The sequence below is a fragment of the Cupressus sempervirens genome, chromosome 8, assembly GCF_028749045.1.
Source record: "Cupressus sempervirens isolate cs-2001-9-10 chromosome 8, ASM2874904v1, whole genome shotgun sequence".
In the NCBI taxonomy this organism is placed as follows: domain Eukaryota; kingdom Viridiplantae; phylum Streptophyta; class Pinopsida; order Cupressales; family Cupressaceae; genus Cupressus; species Cupressus sempervirens.
Window position 1 is genome coordinate 390,750,789 of NC_143125.1, and position 20,764 is coordinate 390,771,552.

Sequence of the window (20,764 nt, forward strand, 5' to 3'; positions counted from 1 at the left end):
GCCTTTAAACGCTTTTAAAATGCATATGTAGCTGGTTATACCTGGCTATTCCATTGAAGCCCCAAAGGTGTTCAATGTTTCTAACACCTTTCATTTAGCCTGCCTACCTATTCCATGAAGTTAAAACATCATTCCGAGATTTTCGACGAAGTCCTGTTTTGAGCTAATTCCAAATTTGCATTTTCACCTAAGTGTCAAATAGCGACAAAAGGCTATGTTTGCACCTGAATATCTTGCACCCAAAATTGTGTCATGACCTGCCACTTTGGGAGTGTCTAGCATCCATACTTTAGAACCTATGTTTCAGATTTTGAGTTATTTTGAGTCCGTTTGACTAGGTTTTGAATCCCTCAAAGTTGGTCAGTTACTGTTTTTGTGCTTTTGCACTTTGCACCTTATTCTGGGAAGCCCTGTTTGACGAGTTATAATTTTGACCCAATTGACCAAAATGCTAAGTTTTCTTTTGTGTTGTATTCTAGATGTTAGAGACTTCCTATGTTTCAATTTGTAAGTCTTGATGAATCCATTTGATTAGTTTTCAAATGCTATTCCAAACGCAATTTGTGACTTTTTACTGGTGTGAGCATTTGCAGATTGATTAGCAGCCCCGTTCGAGATGTTATAACTTGAGATCTGTGATTTCTTAGATCAAATGGTTTGTTCCCATATGGTCTACTCTAAAAATACTATAAGTGTGTCAGTTTTTAAGCCTTGAAAAATCCATCTTCACACTTTACTAGGGTCATTCCGTTTGCAAAAAATGTTGTTTTATTGATGTTCCTATCTTACAAATCCAAGTAGCCTACTTTGACCGCTCACCATTTGCACCCTGTTATTTGTCATGAGCCTAAATCGCATAATCATACTGTCCTCATGGCGTAGAATGAGTGTCCCAATTTTTGTTTCCCCATGTGCTCATTTGCCCAATTTTCCAAGCCAAATGCAAGCCCAGTTTGTTTTTTGACATGTTTTCTTATAGGTAAATCTGAGAAGGAAAATTTGACAGTCAATATCTTTTGACTGGGAATTCATCAAGAGACGAGATCTGATAGGGTGCAAGAGTATGGAATAAAGATTTAGTGTGCCAATTTTTAGAGCTTGGTTAGAGGTTTGGGTCAGTATTTTAAGGCCATTCAAGAGAGCTCCTGGCACCAAATTGACGGTTTGAAAAAAGTGACAAAATGAGTCTTAATTAGCAGTTTAGAGATGGATTTTGATTTAGACTTCTATCAGATGTTCATCAGATCAGTATGGAGTATTAGTTGTTTGAAAACAAAATTTTTTTTAGTCAGACCCACTTTGGGGCCCGACTGTTTTCACCAGATCAATTTGAGTCCATGGATGGCGAGGTTGTGTTGAAGGTTTTAGTGATTGAATTCATTAAGGTTGCCAATATGCCTATACTTTATTTTGAGATTTGAAGAATATACATGGAGATTAGGAATTCAAGCAAATGTGAAATGTTTGGCAAAAATAGGATGGTGTGCTTTGCGTATCAAATATAAATACTTCTTACATGATAAAAACATGATTAGTGCAAGAAGTCAATTTAGAAAATTAAAGGAGGTAACTTTTCAAATGAGCCATGATATAGTGTAATGTATAGAAGTTCTAAGTGAAGGAGTATATGTAAGAGGGATAGCATAAGCATGAACCCCCATGTTTACAAGCTTCTATGCATTCAATACATGATAAAAAAGGGGATCCTATAGTAATAAAAGGATTAAACACTAAGTTCAAAGCCTTACCCATTCATATGAGAGCTCTTGAATAGAAAACCAACTCACCCATTCTTAAGAGATCCACGTGAGCAAGTGGAAAGAGCAGGCAAACAGTAAAAAGTTGGCAAGAAGAAGATCATGCCAGTCTGCAGGGGGAAACATCTATTAAATAAATGGCCATCAAAATAGATCCACACCAAGTTCAACATGAAGAAGATGATACGAGAAGAAGGAGTCTGTGCCAAACATGAGAGAAAGTGCAGTTAAGGGTTGTAGGCAAATAAAGAACAAGAAGCTCATGCCTGCATTGTTCAAAGATGCTAGCAGCTAATAAAAGGCTCCCATGACCTATGGAAGGAGAATCCATGTCGTAGAAAAAGGGAGTCCATGCATTAGAAGAACCTCCCATGGCATGGAAACAGAATTCAACATCAAGAGCAAAGTAAAAGGATGTCATGCCATAAATTTTTAACATAAAATTTTAACGCGAGAACACAACCAATTTTTTTTTTTAGAATACATTAACGTTTTCCTAACTAGATGAATGGTTTTGTGTGCATTTTGAAGGGGAAATATACTCCTACCAAGTGGCGGTTATATTTGATTGTTACTTTGTATGATTCAAAGTGTGAGTTGCATGCCAAGTTTAGAGTTTACAATGAAGCTTCGATAATTACCTAACTGGAGTTGTCGATAAGATTAAAGGATACACTATCCGTATTTAAACTTGGAGTTGTTAAGGTTCGTTAATGGATTAAAAGGCTCTACTAGGGAAATGAAGTTATGAGCCCTTAGTTTTCTACACTCAAACCAAGACACTCTGATGGGTAGATGTGATTTATCTTATGTGAATGTGGCGATGATAACATAGAAGATGGCAACAAGAGGATGAGTTATTACTCAGTGTGTCTCCATCAGTATTCAGATTACCATTATTATTATATGTTCTATTATGAGTTTACTACTATAATAGTTATACCTTACCAGTGCCTATACTTTCTTAGTTTGCATCTTTTCACGAACAGGTTACGTTATTATTTTCAAATATCAACTACAAAGCTTGGAGCTATTGTGCAATTATTATCTTGATCAAATTAGTGTTCAATCTCGTATCTCTTTATGTTGACATCAAAACATTGTTAATTCATATTTAAAATTAAGTGCCCATCTTGGTTATCTTGACTATACTACACTCGACCTAAATAACCACTAATTAATATAAGATAGATCAAAATGATATAATATAATTTAAATAGTATATACCTAAATAATCTAAACTTTTATATATATATATATCTACTCACATAATAAGAGAAAAAAAGACATATCCCTAGTTACCCATTCTATCCTTATACTAGAATTAAATGTATTAAATTCAATAACATCTCCCTATAACTATTTAAACAATCAATAACTATATCCTATATATATATAGTAATTCCCACTATAACATGACTTTATTAATTTACATGTCATGTCTAAATTTCAAACAAATACTAAATTAAAATTCAAACCCACTTCTAAATACCACTTGATTATGCCTATGCTAAGGGTCTAGACTTACATCATGAGTATGTTTAAGGTTGTCTTATCACTAAACCAACATATATATCCACACACTTTAATCTCCTTTACTTTTTTTAAAAGTAAATAACATATAAATATAATTATTAAAATGACTACATATCCATAACCCAAATAAATAATCCCTACAACCATGACTTGCTAGTTTTATGTCACATTTAATGGATAACTAAACTAAATTTCAAATCTGCCTATGTACATGTAGGTTTTCTTTAAAATAGGGACTACTTTATTATTTCATGTCTCTTATTCAACTAAATAAAATATTAAACTTCACCTATGATTATATATTCAATTTCTTTGAATATCACTATCACTTCATTAGTCCTATCTTGCTGTCCCCTACTTCAATCACCTAAGCTAGAGGGTTTAGCCTTTCATCACTATGTCCTTTCAAGCTGTCCCATCACATATTTCCATACTCTTAAAACTTACCTCCTTTTTCCAAACGCATGTTTTTGACTATGGCAGATTTGTTTGAACTAAACATAATAAAGTGACACTTATTTCCTTGCCACATGGCGTCCAAAATGAGCATGGTAGTAGGTGGGAAGCAAGGAGAAGGATGGAGCACTCCCCAAGGCTTTCCTAAGTCCTTCCTATCCTAATCATATATGGATAGCGCTGCCCAAGGAGAAAAAGGTCATCATAACCATGCAGCAGCAATTTATGACTTTTCAATAAACTTTTTACCATGTCCTTAGAGGGTACGCCTAGAAAGGGATGCCATTTGCATTTGTTTATGCTTTTCCATTATATTTGCAAATTTTGTTGTTGACTTGGCCTTGGTCAAAAAGGTGACGCCTTTGGGCAATCATGTATATCATTTATGTTAGCACTACTATATGGAGACTTTCTTTTGTTTGTTTTCTATTATTAATTGGTTGCTTTATGGAAAGTGATTTGATATAGTTCATTGTTTAGTTTAATATTATTTCTAGCTAGGAAAGTCTCATTCTCTAGAGTCCTTGTAGACTCTAGCCAATAAAATATTGCTCTGTAATAGAAGGAGGGAATTTAATCACCTTCCCATATAAATTCCAGAAAGGTAAATGGGCACCTTCAGCTAGTTGGTTTTTAGGTTCCTTACACTTATGTGTATTATTCTAACTTTCTTCTCCCTTAATGGAACTCATCTTTCTAAGTTATTATAATGACAGATTATGAATTATTAATCTTTTTTTTACCAATTAAATTAATAAGCTTATTAGATCATTTGGACAAAGTATTTCACTTTACTCAATATATAGAAAAACATGCTGGAGAATTCAAATGTGAAAAAACATATAGAACTCAGAAAGTGTCGAGCTAACTTTTAATACAAAAAAAGTCTTCATTTCCTTTGATATTATGAATACTAAGATTTAAACTATTTACCATTTGTTCTATCAATTGCATACTTACTGCATTAACAGTTTCAATACTAACATCAAACTTTTACATTATTCCCCAATAGAAAACATAAGATATCAAGTTGGAAAAGTTTAGTTTCAATCCTGTTGTAATCTCAAGATATTCAATTTCTTCTTTCTTCATATTCTTATGAAATATAAATGGAATAACATCAATACAACATAATCTCTCTAACATGATCTATTCAAGTTTCTTTCAATGCAATAGCAAACATGAATTCTATCAGTCTGATCACAACAGGGAAATCATGCATGAAAATGATACAACAACTTCTCTTCCTAAGGACATAAAATATGGAACAACACTACACTTTACAATACAATTTCCCTTCCACAACTAGTGGAAATTTATCTCTTCTTCTTAACATAATGATAATGTACTTGCTCCTATCCAAGCAATAGACTCCATAATATCAAACTTCCAAAACTCTTCAAAGGAATACCTGCACAAGAGAAAGATAAATAGGAACCATGGAGGCTCGCACCTCCCAACCTAAGCCTCAAGGAGACCACCCCCGTGCTAGGGGAAAACAAGGCTCAACCAGGTTTCATCCACACATCATCACAGCACATAAACTATCGCAATCACATATTTGTAACACATTTAGAATCCCCAACCAAGGCTTGCACAATGATTCACACATGGAATCATAAACATTGGGTGAAGGTGAAAAAACAAGGAGGTTTACCATTTCATATCATATCTGCCATAAAAATCATGCCCTTTCGGGGCTAAATCAACAAAATATCATGCCCTTTCGGGGCTTCATAATATCATGCCCTTTCAGAGCTTCATAAACATCTTCCACCACACACACTACCAACACAACATCCTCCACCACACACAACCAATAGCTTTAGCTTCCTACAAACCCATACTTCAGTTACTTCCTTCCTCACCATTTCTCCTTTTCTTTTTCTTTTTCTCTCCCAAGGCAAAATATGAATATGACAATGGCATACAATGGAGCCCATACTCCAGGGTCCTCAACTATGCAATCAAACTGCTGCCCATTCACCCTGGACTCCTCTTCCCTTCCCACAAGGGTGAGTGCAAGTCCCACACCCATAACAATGCTCAAGCACAAAGAAGAAAACAAAACCAAGTAGAAATAAAACAAGAAATTTTCAAGAGTACATCACATTATCACAACACAAGAATACCAAGAACACTCCTACCAAAGGCACTCTTACAATTTTCCATTTCACCTATGAGATATAAAGAAAGCATGGCATGAAGGACTAACCTGCTTACAAGCTATGGCAATGGAATGAAGACCTCTTCCTGCTTGGATTTCAAACTTCTCCTTTCCATTCCTTGGTTGTCTCTAAAATTAGAGAGTGGGTGAATCCATCCCCAAGATTAGCACAACTTCCCTATAAAGACCTTCACTTTCATCCTCACCTACCTCTTTTACTTTTTGTGTTTTTCCACCAATGAGGACTTAACCGAGTGGTGTCATGAGGAAAGAAGTTAGGTTACAATATGATTTTCGAATTGGCTTGGAAATGACTCTTTTTGAGGGTCCCCTAAGTCCCCTAGACTCACTTATTATAATATTTAACCCCCCAACCCATACTATTACCATGTGGGTGACTTGTTTTCACAAAATTAACACTTAAGAATCACTTAGACTCTCTAAAATTCCTATCACTTGTAACTTGCATTCTGTCAAAAAGGTGATTCTTCCTAACACTCTCCAAGGTGGTTTAATTGATTTTGAAATGAGGATTAGGCTTAGGTTAAGTGACTTCATGCCAAAGAATCCTATTGGACATGTCATTTACACATAGACAATACAAGTGTCAAATGACACACACATGCACAGAAAAATGCTTCACACATTACGATGACATGTCACTAAGCAACCACGCTCTCTGATTACAACACTCATACACAGTCACAGTACGAAATAAACACAATACAACAAGGTTTTGAATCTTCCAAAGATTCACCTTGGCTTAACCGTGTTCACATAAGATTGAACCTTGTTTCCCCCATTAATCACCATGGTTCCACTTTCTTGCACACTCAACTTAAACATTAGTAACCCAATAAGATAATACAGGATCCATACAAACATGTACAACATAAATCCAATATCTCATACTACTCATTAATGTATACAATTAAGTATCATCTAATCATTTCTATTCAAGTACTATCAATAAAACATTGCAATAGCATATTCCATTTAACTTTCATCTAAGTGCATATTCAAAACATTTCATTATCATTCTCATAAAATATTTAAAACATTGAAATATTGAATATGTGGATCCACAGTTATCTTTCTAAGTATAAATCATTTTCAATTAGAGTATCATCACAACTCTTTTTCACCTAACAAAGAAACTCTGAATCATCTTTAGTAAATCGTAAAAACAATATAAAATGGATGTGTGCGGACTGGCTAACTAGTAACTTTGATTAAGTTTAACTCCTCAGACTGTCAGAATGTTTTAGTAATTATGTCATAATAATTTAAAACCAAGTTTCAAACATATCCATGTATCTGATTATCATCATAACCTATACTAATAGTTGTTCTTAGTAGGTTGAATGCTATTTTATCTGTCCTAACTACCTCTTAGATCATCCATAGTGTCTCATGGTCAGATTCTTGTCTTGAACATTTTAAATCTCATTTCCATGTGGTCTTATCTTATCGACCTAATGTTACTGGAGAGAGTATCAAAATCTACATTAGTCTCCTAAAATCATAACTCACATTGTTATTTCATCAGGATCTAGAATTAGGTACTAGTGTGGGCCTTACATCCTCCCCCCCTAGATCTCGACTTCCTCCTGGAAGTCTTCTGACATACTCTCACATGAAGGTTTTCCTTGTTTCATTATGATTATTCCACTTGGGCCTTGCCTTAACATCAAGTCATGTTCCTAACAATCTTACATACAATCGAAATGTAGACTTATGGAATATGGTCCCATAGCTTCTAGGGGAAGAATTGATTAATTCACCATTTGTTGGTTTGAGTTTCATTTTCAAGTTAGGAATTCTACCAATACCTGATATAATCATATTTGTGGAATAAATAGGGCAATTTTTGTTATATTTTAAACTATATAGACACATTGTAGCATTACTAGCCTTTCGACAATTAAGAATGGTTTATCACATTAATATATTCAATAGCTAATTTTGTAATTATATTTCTTTGGTTATTAGTTTAGTCATTTCATGGTGTAATCTTATTACCTTTGTCATTGTCAACTTGTTTAATTAGTTTCATTACCATTTACAGATCGAAGTTACTTATCCTCCTATGTTGTACCTTAGTTAACATACTTACTTACTCTTCGCTCTCTTGCTTGGGTGACCATCTGTTTCCCATTATCATCTTAGTTGTTTTTATTAGTTCTTACTGACTAACCTTACTCTTTATTTGTGTCAAAACATTCTTTCATCATAGCATTGATTGATCCTACAATATTCATCTGACCTTTACTTATCGATAGAGGATTGATATGCTTTGTTAACTCCAAGAATTCCATACACGTTAGTTTACTATCACGATCTACTTATAAGCTTTCATTTGTAGATGCTCAATGGTTATTTTGCTCCCTTTTAGTTGCATTTATTTCATGACTTGGTCATAGTCTTTACAGGTCTTTCACATTTAGTACCTTTACGTAAAGTCTTCAACATAGCGTGAAATTGAAGTATATTTGTTTAAGAGTCAAGGTATTTCCAAGTTTATAGGATTAAATGAACTCATAACTCATAATGAATGGAAGGGTGATATTCTAACTTTCTCGTGATATTCATCCAGGATATTCCCTGATATGACCGTCTTAAAGGTATCATACAACACTCTCACAGAAAAATGCCCCAAAAATAAAAATGGAAATAGAAAATAAAAATAAGTAAAATCACCAATTAAATATAAGTGTGGCCACAATGGTAAATCTTTCATTTCAACAAGTCGTGTCCCGAGGCAAAAGGGAACCATACCAAGAAACCATCATAAATGAACATTTCAAAAATGCAACATTAAAAACATCAACAATAATTTACCACAATTCAAATTCTTAAAAGCACTGAGGTCATACCTAGGTCTTCCTAAGAGAGAGAAGAGGAAGGGTTGTCCTAGGATTACGAGATTAAGCGAAAATATGCAAAATGATTCCCTAGTATTTCCAGTCTTTCTAAGAATAGGTCAAGAGAGTGATCCATACCCTTGTTACTCAAGGGATTGTCGATTCTTAGAGATTTAGGTCCTTAATTTCTTATGTTTCCTTACCTACCTACCTGTTACTATCAGGAATCATCAAATGTAGTCTAGGGCCAAGGTTTCTTTCGCCAATTATACTAGGGATCCGTCATACAAGAGTAAGATTATGATAGGTGCCCCTTACCAAAAATATAAGGTAACAGGTTGCTATAAGAGAGATCGATGGGGTTATCTCATTTACGTCTGTCACTCCTTCCTTCGAGCATCATTCGAGTGTATCAGAACATAAGAAGGGTTCTATCATTTGATCTCATGTTAGTCTAAATTTCCTTTAGGTATTGTTAATAAGATAAGGACTAGTCAATATTATCGAGCTTTTGTCTCTCTTGAGCTCTAGTGTTGTCCAAGAAAGATAGTGATAACTGAGTTATAGTTTTCCATCGGGTTGCAAGGTGTTTTTGAGCAATGACAACTTTCTTTAGTAGACACTTGACTTGCAAGTTTCACTGATTATTGTAGAGAAATCTTCCTGCTTCCGAGTTATCCTAGCTAGTGAGTATATGCAGTCATGTTGTTCATCTTGTTATGATGGTGAAGGTGGTGAGGGGTTCTCGTTTGTTGTGGAGGTATACACCATAATGCAATCATTGTACCATGTTATATTTATCATTATATGTCTCCATATGTGTTTTTTTCTTTTCTTCCCCGTGGGTTCAAAAGTGGATTAATCTTTATTAGACATCACTTCTCAAGAGTTTTTTTTTATATGTGTAGTTTTAAATTAAAACAATCAAGATGATCCCCATTATAGGGGCTCCTTGTCACTACCAATAAACTTTCATGAAGGACTAGGATCTACATTCCAAGGGGATTTGAGCTCTTACCAATACCTAGACACCATCGAGATACACAACCACCCATTCTATCTTGAATGTTGGTATGTTCCTTTTATTTTGTTGTTTAATGTATATTTCCACGTGTACCGAGGTCTGTAATCATTATGTCTCACAACTATTGAGAGGGAATTACATGGGGATCCTAAATCAAAATAGATTTCCACAAAAGTATGACAAACATCTTATCATATCCTAATTCTTAATAGCTCTAGCTATTTACCATAGTCCATCAGTTTTAGGGTGTTTAACTTAATTGCCAATTAATACGATTTCAGTTATAAAGACCTATTTTGTATTTGTAATATAATATTACGATACCTTTAATGGTATATTCATTTGTGGACTCATTAATGCCCAGTGTTGTATAACTCCGCTCTGATACCAGAATGTCATGCCATAAATTTTTAACATAAAATTTTAATGCGAGAACACAACCAATTTTTTTTTGTAGAATACATTAACGTTTTCCTAACTAGATGAATGGTTTTGTGTGCATTGTGAAGGGAAAATATACTCCTACCAAGTGGCGGTTATATTTGATTGTTACTTTGTATGATTAAAAGTGTGAGTTGCATGCCAGGTTTAGAGTTTACAATGAAGCTTCGATAATTACCTAACTGGAGTTGTTGATAAGATTAAAGGATACACTATCCATATTTAAACTTGGAGTTGTTAAGGTTCGTTAATGGATTAAAAGGCTCTACTAGGGAAATGAAGTTATGAGCCCTTAGTTTTCTGCACTCAAACCAAGACACTTTGATGGGTAGATGTGATTTATCTTATGTGAATGTGGCGATGATAACATAGAAGATGGCAACAAGAGGATGAGTTATTACTCAGTGTGTCTCCATCAGTATTTGGGTTACCATTATTATTATATGTTCTATTATGAGTTTACTACTATAATAGTTATACCTTACCAGTGCCTATACTTTCTTAGTTTGCATCTTTTCACGAACAGGTTACATTATTATTTTCAAATATCAACTACAAAGCTTGGAGCTATTGTGCAATTATTATCTTGATCAAATTAGTGTTCAATCTCGTATCTCTTTATTTTGACATCAAAACATTGTTAATTCATATTTAAAATTAAGTGCCCATCTTGGTTATCTTGACTATACTACACTCGACCTAAATAACCACTAATTAATATAAGATAGATCAAAATGATATAATATAATTTAAATAGTATATATCTAAATAATCTAAACTTATATATATATATATATATATATATATATATATATATATATATATATATATATATATATATATATATATATATATATATATATATATCTACTCACATAATAAGAGAAAAATAAGACATATCCCTAGTTACCCATTCTATCCTTATACTAGAATTAAATGTATTAAATTCAATAACATCTCCCTATAACTATTTAAACAATCAATAACTATATCCTATTTATATATATTAATTCCCACTATAACATGACTTTATTAATTTACATGTCATGTCTAAATTTCAAACAAATACTAAATTAAAATTCAAACCCACTTCTAAATACCACTTGATTATGCCTATGCTAAGGGTCTAGACTTACATCATGAGTATGTTTAAGGTTGTCTTATCATTAAACCAACATATATATATCCACACACTTTAATCTCCTTTACTTTTTTTAAAAGTAAATAACATATAAATATAATTATTAAAATGACTACATATCCATAACCCAAATAAATAATCCCTACAACCATGACTTGCTAGTTTTATGTCACATTTAATGGATAACTAAACTAAATTTCAAATCTGCCTATGTACATGTAGGTTTTCTTTAAAATAGGGACTACTTTATTATTTCATGTCTCTTATTCAACTAAATAAAATATTAAACTTCACCTATGATTATATATTCAATTTCTTTGAATATCACTATCACTTCATTAGTCCTATCTTGCTGTCCCCTACACACAACATCCTCCACCACACACAACCAACAGCTTTAGCTTCCTACAAACCCATACTTCAGTTACTTCCTTCCTCACCATTTCTCCTTTTCTTTTCTTTTTTCTCTCCCAAGGCAAAATATGAATATGACAATGGCATACAATGGAGCCCATACTCCAGGGTCCTCAACTATGCAATCCAACTGCTGCCCATTCACCCTGGACTCCTCTTCCCTTCCCATAAGGGTGAGTGCAAGTCCCACACCCATAACAATGCTCAAGCACAAAGAAGAAAAAAAAACCAAGTAGAAATAAAACAAGAAATTTTCAAGAGTACATCACATTATCACAACACAAGAATACCAAGAAAACTCCTACCAAAGGCACTCTTACAATTTTCCATTTCAGCTATGAGATATAAAGAAAGCATGGCATGAAGGACTAACCTGCTTACAAGCTATGGCAATGGAATGAAGACCTCTTCCTGCTTGGATTTCAAAATTCTCCTTTCCATTCCTTGGTTGTCTCTAAAATTAGAGAGTGGGTGAATCCATCCCCAAGATTAGCACAACTTCCCTATAAAGACCTTCACTTTCATCCTCACCTACCTCTTTTACTTTTTGTGTTTTTCCACCAATGAGGACTTAACCGAGTGGTGTCATGAGGAAAGAAGTTAGGTTACAATATGATTTTCGAATTGGCTTGGAAATGACTCTTTTTGAGGGTCCCCTAAGTCCCCTAGACTCACTTATTATAATATTTAACCCCCCAACCCATACTATTACCATGTGGGTGACTTGTTTTCACAAAATTAACACTTAAGAATCACTTAGACTCTCTAAAATTCCTATCACTTGTAACTTGCATTCTGTCAAAAAGGTGATTCTTCCTAACACTCTCCAAGGTGGTTTAATTGATTTTGAAATGAGGATTAGGCTTAGGTTAAGTGACTTCATGCCAAAGAATCCTATTGGACATGTCATTTACACATAGACAATACAAGTGTCAAATGACACACACATGCACAGAAAAATGCTTCACACATTACGATGACATGTCACTAATCAACCACGCTCTCTGATTACAACACTCATACACAGTCACAGTACGAAATAAACACAATACAACAAGGTTTTGAATCTTCCAAAGATTCACCTTGGCTTAACCATGTTCACATAAGATTGAACCTTGTTTCCCCCATTAATCACCATGGTTCCACTTTCTTGCACACTCAACTTAAACATTAGTAACCCAATAAGATAATATAGGATCCATACAAACACGTACAACATAAATCCAATATCTCATACTACTCATTAATGTATACAAGTAAGTATCATCTAATCATTTCTATTCAAGTACTATCAATAAAACATTGCAATAGCATATTCCATTTAACTTTCATCTAAGTGCATATTCAAAACATTTCATTATCATTCTCATAAAATATTTAAAACATTGAAATATTGAATATTTGGATCCACAGTTATCTTTCTGAGTACAAATCATTTTCAATTAGAGTATCATCACAACTCTTTTTCACCTAACAAAGAAACTCTGAATCATCTTTAGTAAATCGTAAAAACAATATAAAATGGATGTGTGCAGACTGGTTAACTAGTAACTTTGATTAAGTTTAACTCCTCAGACTGTTAGAATGTTTTAGTAATTATGTCATAATAATTTAAAACCAAGTTTCAAACATATCCATGTATCTGATTATCATCATAACCTATACTAATAGTTGTTCTTAGTAGGTTGAATGCTATTTTATCTGTCCTAACTGCCTTGTAGATCATCCATAGTGTCTCATGGTCAGATTCTTGTCTTGAACATTTTAAATCTCATTTCCATGTGGTCTTATCTTATCGACCTAATGTTACTGGAGAGAGTATCATAATCTACATTAGTCTCCTAAAATCATAACTCACATTGTTATTTCATCAGGATCTAGAATAAGGTACTAGTGTAGGCCTTACAAAGGAGCCTCACAGTTTAAAAGAATGAGCTGCAGGCCAAGGAAACATAGTAAGAAAGGAATCATGCATGTGCAATAAAATCCATGGCATATACCAGTCAACACATGTTGTGATCAACAACTCAAGCATCTGCAGCAAGGAATATTTTAGAGTTTCCACGCACCAAAAGGAGCTCCATGTTGAAAACATGCAAAGAGTCATAGCGAGATCAGAGATAAGCTATGTCAAGAGGCATGGAAGCCTGAAAACAAAAGGTAACCATGTCATGAAATGAGAGCTTCACAGTTTAAAAGAAAAGTGGCAACACTGAAGGAAGAATCAGCAAGGGAGACACCATGTTTAACGCCAAGCCATTGAAGAAAGGAGAAGTTTCCCTGCAGGTAAGAAAATGCCAGTCAAAGTAGCATTAAAAGACAACCACATGCATAAAAAGAGCAATCAATGCCTTTCAAATCACCAAGCCACAACACAAAACAATCATAACAAAGAAAGAACATAGTTAATAAAAAGGGGAAGTCGTTGTGAGCAGGGTCTTAAAAATTATCCTACATTTAACATGGGAGGGGTTTAATGAGTTTTTAAAATACAACTCATTGTGAAACTATTGTGTCTTAAACACACACAATCTCTGAAAAGACTTGGCCTGGTGTGTGGAGCCCATGGATCAACAATCATGTGTGTTTTGCGACTCGCACGAAATGTAAAGCATGGCGTATGAGCGAAGGTGGAAATGTGAAGCCTTCCTGACCCTACGTTGAGGGTTTCAAGCGTATGATTGTAAATCAAAATGTAAAAAGCCTCTGGTGTTACGAATTGGAAGCCTCGCATAGGCGTAAGCCAAAATTTTAATATCTTCGGTGATACGCGCGACCCGTATGGGCATAAAGGCCAAGTTGAAATGTAAGAGCGTGAATGAAAATTAAAGGGATCATGGGGCTATGAGAAAAGATAAACATGAAGACATAAAAAGAAACATTGAGCATAAAGGAAAAAATGAAGGAGTAAAGGTTCCCGGGGCTATGGGTAGTAATTAATTAATTAATTAATGTTAATTAATTAATTAATGTTAATTAATCAATTAAAAGTATCTCAGCCAATCAACAAAAGAAACATGGTGACAACAGGTCGACAAAGTGAATATAAAATGAAATTTCAGAGAGGAACAAGTATAAAGTGAAAAATCTGAAATATTTTGAATTTTTATATAGTCCAAGCTATATAATTTTCAAAAAATTTCATTTTAAATGCCAAAGTTCAGTCCAGGAGCCATTTTTTCAAATGGCCATAACAGGGCCATTTTTATCCAAAAAGGTGCTTCAATATACTGTTGGAACTAGGAGAATCTAAATTTTCCAAATTTGGAGTCAAATTTTGCACAGGTCTTTGATGGTTCAGTCTATAAGTAGATTTTCATTTTTTAGAGGCATTCTTAGTGCAATGGGCAGAGGTCATCACAAAGCATCAAGGTTGGTTAGAGGGTAGATTTGAATACTTTTTGAAGCTTGGATGTGGAAAAAATAAACAAGAAAGGTTATATTGGCTTCCTTAAGTCACTTTGTAACTAGTTTTTCATTTTTACCATCAATGCACTTTAGAATCAGAAATCAGTTATGAGGGTGAATAAAATATCTTTGATATATATGCCTTGTGAAGCCATAATGATGAAGATTTTTAATTTTCAGTTTGAGGGAGAAGATAAGAAAGATGGTTTTAACCTGTTGAGGAGGTTTTCCCAAGGGACAGATGTCAGTTGCAGATTTAGATCTGGGAATGAACTCTTCTCCTATATCTTTCTTTTCTTTCTCTATTGTCAGGGTTCTAGTTTTTTTTATGACTGAGAGACCATTCATGGTTCCAATCTTGAGTTCTCTTAGATTTGTGATACCATTTTTCTCAGTGATTCTTCCTATTATGAATAGCATATATTATTCCTTTTGAGGCATTTATATTACATAGTCATTCTATGTGTATCTTTCTTAATTTTGATATGCAGATGATGTTTTATTTCCAAGGAAATTAATGTGAGAGTTTCACCTTTCTTAGTTTCATTTTGATTCTCATCTCCTGCTTCTGTTACTTGCAATGTTCTGTGTTTAAGAACTAAGAGCTTGAATCCAATTACATCCCCTTAAGGTTGTATATTAGAATAGATTTTCTATTGGAACAAAGCTCTAATTAAATTCTTTTTTATACTGATAGGATTGTAGGTTACACCAGAAGGATATCACCATAAGTACGAGAGTTTTAATGAATATTGATGTCTGTTTGCAAGTCAAGGAGATAGCCATATACCTAAATATATGAGTATATTTTAGGTATTCATTTGTATGTGAAGATTCAGTTAGTGCCCAATTGATAAGGGACTGGTTAGCTTGAAGGATGAATGTTCTTTGCTGTTGCACACCTGATTATGCTGAGAAATCAAATCAAAATGAATATTATGTTCCCATTTTATGTTATGAAGAACTATAAGTATAGGTCATGGCTTATTTATGGTTATTTTCCTTGGTTATGATTAGCTACTGTGATCAACAGATTTACCAGCAAATTGAAGAAGGATATTGACCATATTTTCTATAGAGGGTAGTCCTTTAATGAAGTATCAAGATAAATTAGACAAATCCCTCAGGTTTTCCCACCTTGGCTTTGCAAAGCCTAAAGTGAAGTGAGTCCTGATATGACTCTATTAATTGGTCCAAAACTAAGATTTAGCCTTGTTGAATATAGGATTTAGCTCGTCCTTAGGCATGTTCCTAGTCTTGGTTTCTTGGTATCAGGTTTAAATCTACCTGGTATGTTCTTTACCAAAAAGAACACCAACAAAATGGCAACTCTACTGGTGTCTATATTGAATCAGATGTAAGACAAACGTTGAGAATTTAAAAGAGGAGATTCAATACAGTAGAAGAAGTGCATAAAAAAGTTACAGTAGTAGGTTATCTGATGTGTTTTCTAGGTCTCTTACTCAAATATCATGCACCCCAGTTGAGCTTTATTCATGGACAGTAGTATGCTGTAAAACTAGATGCAAACTATGTGCTATGATTGTTATAGGTCTATCTTCAATCAATTCAGTTTGAAAGTGTTGTTGAGAAAGTCCAGAGTCAAGAATTGATTCATAAAGTATATTTTCTTTTCAAGGTGTTAGTGATCTGCAATTTTTTCCTACATTGAAGGTCTGGTTCAAATTTTTCAAGTGACTAATTATATTTTTATTTCTCACAAAGTGTGAGTGATGACTCTTAAATCTCTAAACCAGTATGTTCTTAGTTTATTTCATTGCAAAATTTTGAAGGACTTTTAGTTGTATGGGCAGATTTGAGACAGTTGATAGATCTTGGAAAGGAAGTTTTAAATTCTTGATAAGTTTTAAAGTGTTGTTTGCAATCTACTATTATAAAGAATTAAAATGTAAAAGTAGATCAAAACAGTGGTTATTTTATTCCTCTTGTAAAGAGGTGGTGGCTATCCAAAGTTTTGATCAGTGGTGTAAAGAATTTTCAGTCTTGCACCTGTGCCAAATCAGCAGATCGAAGTTCAGCATCAGCACTTGAGATATTTTGATTTTCATGTTTCTTTTCATGGAAGTTATGTGTTTAAAGAAGTTGCCTCTATTCAGTGATTTTTAGCACTAGAAAGAAGAGGTAGAAACATCGTTCTATAATGGAGTTAGATCTTAGATATAAGATTAGTTTACCAAATTCTGAGAGTTTGAAAATTGTGAATAATAATATTGCTATGTTGAATAGAATGGTTTACAAAAAGATTGTCAACCTTTTAAGAGTTGAGGTAGGAAGTACTCAAAGTTTAAGTGTTGAACAATGTTATTTAAGGCTTAAATTAGTAATCAGTAAGATGCCTTTTCATTGTAAACTTGAGAAAATTAAAAAATTCATCGAGGAGATGGAAAGTGGTGATTATAGATTTCATGACATGTCTTCTAATGATAATGAGTGTGCTGAAAGCCAAGGTAGTAATGGTTACAATGAGTTCATAGAGAAAGATAATCTGTCTTCCGTATGTGAAGAGGTGGATTCAAATATTAGTGAATCAGGTAATAGCACTCAGCATGAAAAGGATTGATATAAAAGAGAAGATAAATTTTGCTATAGTACATATGAAGTTGAAGAAAGTTGTAACAATAGTAGATGCAATAATTTCCATGATAAGAAAGAATGTTGTAATAATTCTAATTTTCCAGATTGTTACACTAATGATATTCCTGTTGCAAGTTCTTCATGTTATCCAAATGACAATCACAACTAGGAGAAGATTTGTGAGGTAGTCTTCTTGAAATCTGATGAAATCTCTATTTTGTTGGCTCATGAGTTTGAAAAGCACGTAAGTATCTCTAAGGATCTTCATATGTTCTCTCATAATACTTTCTCATTCAGTCAAATCAATTCCCCAAAGTTTGATGTGGAAAAAGAGGTAGAATCCAAACAATCTTTGTTAGAGTTTGGAGGTGTAGGTGACAGTTCCTCAAATGTCTTTGCACATGACGATTTGTTGGATGTAGGGAATGTTAATGAAGGAAATTTTAATGCTATTTCAGATTCTTTTCATGTTGATCTTGCTAAACATTGCTTTGATGTTTCATATGGTGAAGTGGAAAACAATGAGTGTTGTCAATAAGGTTATAGATTTTCTTCATGCACTGATAAGTCTTGTGAAGATAAGTTCAAGGTGTATTCTGATTTTTAGTTTTATGAAGAAGATGATAGTGATCAACATAGTTTGGATCAGTACTTTTAGAATGAGTTTTCAATTTTGGTGACTAATCAATTGTTTGAAGAATGTGAAGAGGTTTCAGCAAATGATAAATCTGACTTGATGAGTAACATGGTTGCAAGTAGGTAGAAATCATATTCTACATACTCTTCACACTCGGAGGCACAAGGTGAGTTACAAATTGATTCATGTAACTCATTGAATGAAATAGAGTACCAAGCTTTTGTGTTTCTGATTAAAGGAATCCATGATTTAGTTAGAAGTGATCAGTTTTAGCTTGATATCAGTTGTTATGGTTATGTTGATCCTTTTTTTTATACTGGGCAAGATGAAGAAAGTATGTTTGATTTTTATTCGCACTATGAAGATGATGATAGTTTTGTTTTACCTGTTGAGCTGATTGTGAATAATGATGTGTTGGGTAAGACAATGAAGAATGAGAGTTTTAGTTTGCCTCAGGAGAATGTGAATGAGAATAAGGTATATGATAGAGGTAAAAAGTTCTAAAACTTTTCAGTCGCCTGGGACCATCTCTTGTACATAGTTAAGAGTAGTTTTCCTGCTTTCAATAAAGTTCTTCGAGAGAAGTTTTGAAGTTCAAGGGTGTGGTCTGCTTCTACCAGAGATCTGAATCCTTGCCATGCTCGCAATAGACATGCATCCCAAGACAGAGCCACTATTGGCGCTCAAAATTGTAGTCCGAATTTTGAGCACTTTTGAAAAGATCAAGCCTTTAAATGCTTTTAAAATGCATATGTACCTAGTTGTACTCGGCTGTTTCATTGAAGCCTCAAACATGTTCAATGTTTCTAACACCTTTCATTCAGCTTGCCTACCTGTTCCATGAAGTTAAAATATCATTTCGAGTTGTTTGATAAAGTCTTGTTTTGAGCTAATTCCAAATTTGCATTTTCACCTAAGTGTCAAATAGCGACAGAAGGCTATGTTTGCACCTGAATATCTCACACCTAGAATTGTGTCATGACCTGCCACTTTGGGAGTTTCTAGTATCCATACTTGAGAACCTATGTTTCAAATTTTGAGTTAGTTTGAGTTCGTTTGACTAGGTTTTGAAACCCTCAAAGTTGGTCAGTTACAATTTTTGTGCTTTTTCACTTTGCACCTTATTCTGGGAAGCTTTATTTGACGAGTTATAGTTTTGACCCAGTTGACCAAAATGCTAAGTTTTCTTTTGCATTGTATTGTAGACATCATAGAATTCCTATGTTTCAATTTTTAAGTCTTGACGTATTCGTTTGATTAGTTTTCAAACGCTATCCCAAACGCAATTTGTGATTTTTTACTGGTGTCAGCATTTGCAAATTGATTAGCAACCCCGTTCGAGACATTGTAACTTGAGATCCATGATTGCCTAGATTGAATGGTTTGTTCCCTTGTGTTCTACTCTAAAAATACTATAAGTGTGTTAGTTTTTAAGCCTTGACGAATCTGTCTTCGCACTTTACTAGGGTCATTCCATTCACAAAAAATGTTGTTTTACTGATGTTCCTATCTTGCAAATCCAAGTAACCTACTTTGACCACTCACCATTTGCGCCCTATTATTTTTCATGAGCCCAAATTCCATAATCATACTATCCTCATGGCATAGAATGAGTGTCCCAATTTTTGTTTCCCCGTGTGCTCATTTGCCCAGTTTTCCAAACCAAATCCAAGTCCAGTTTGTTGTTTTTTGACATGTTTTCTTACAGGTAAATCTGAGAAGGCAACTTTGACAGTCAATATCTTTTGACTGGGAATTTTTCAAGAGATGAGATCTGATAGGGTGCAAGAGTGCGGAATAAAGATTCAATGCGCCAATTTTTAGAGCCTGGTCAGAGGTTTGGGTCAGTATTTTAAGGCCAGTCAAGAGATCTCCTGGCACCAAATTGACGGTTTGAAAAAAGTGACAAAATGAGTCTTAATTAGCAGTTTAGATATGGATTTTGATTTAGACTTCTATCATATGTTCATCAGATTAGTATGGAGTATCAGTTGTTTCAAAACAACTTTTTTTTTAGTCGGACCTACTTTGGGGCTTGACAGTTTTCACCAAATCAATTTGAGTCCATGGATGGCGAGGTTGTGTTGAAGGTTTTAGTGATTGAATTCATTAAGGTTTCCAATATGCCTATAATTTCTTTTGAGATCTGAAGAATATACATGGAGATTAGGAATTCAAGAAAATGTGAAATGTTTGGCAAAAATAGGATGGTGTGCTTTGCGTATCGAATATAAATACTTCTTACATGATAAACACATGATTAGTGCAAGAAGTCAATTTAGAAAATTAAAGGAGGTAACTTTTCAAATGAGCCATGACATAAG